Here is a 501-nt window from a genome sequence, read left to right on the forward strand (position 1 = left end):
GGTAGGTGTTAATAGCAGAGGCTTTGGTGCCAGACTGCCGGGTTGACGTCCTGGTTCTCTCCTTACCTGCAAGTTGTTGAATGACTGTAATAGCATAATCAATAAACTATACTTAAGAACAAAAGAAGAAAGTGAAAACAGGCCCTGAGGCTTATATGACTATTTTAACGAAGGGCGATAAACTGTGGAGAAGTGCCAAAACAGAGCAAAGGGGGTTGTCTTCCAGGGGCAATAAATTATAAGATGGCAAATATATGGGATAAAGGTGTGGAAGGTAAGGTTTGCTCCTGCAGGTACAAGTCAGTGCTGGCTCTCTGTCTCCTGCAGTGAGTGTTCTCCTGGTTTGGGACAGGAGGGGAAGCGGCACTAAGGGAATTGCATGCCCCGCTTTCAGGCAGAAAGGGGGATGCAGGGTACCTCTGTGTCTTCCCCTCTCACTCCGTCTTGGGTCGTCTAGCCTCACTCTGTCCTCTCTGGCAGTACCAAGCTACACCTCGTTCC

This window comes from Artibeus jamaicensis, unplaced genomic scaffold (assembly GCF_021234435.1).
Source record: "Artibeus jamaicensis isolate MK-2021 breed Jamaican fruit bat unplaced genomic scaffold, CSHL_Jam_final contig_233, whole genome shotgun sequence".
NCBI lineage: Eukaryota > Metazoa > Chordata > Mammalia > Chiroptera > Phyllostomidae > Artibeus > Artibeus jamaicensis.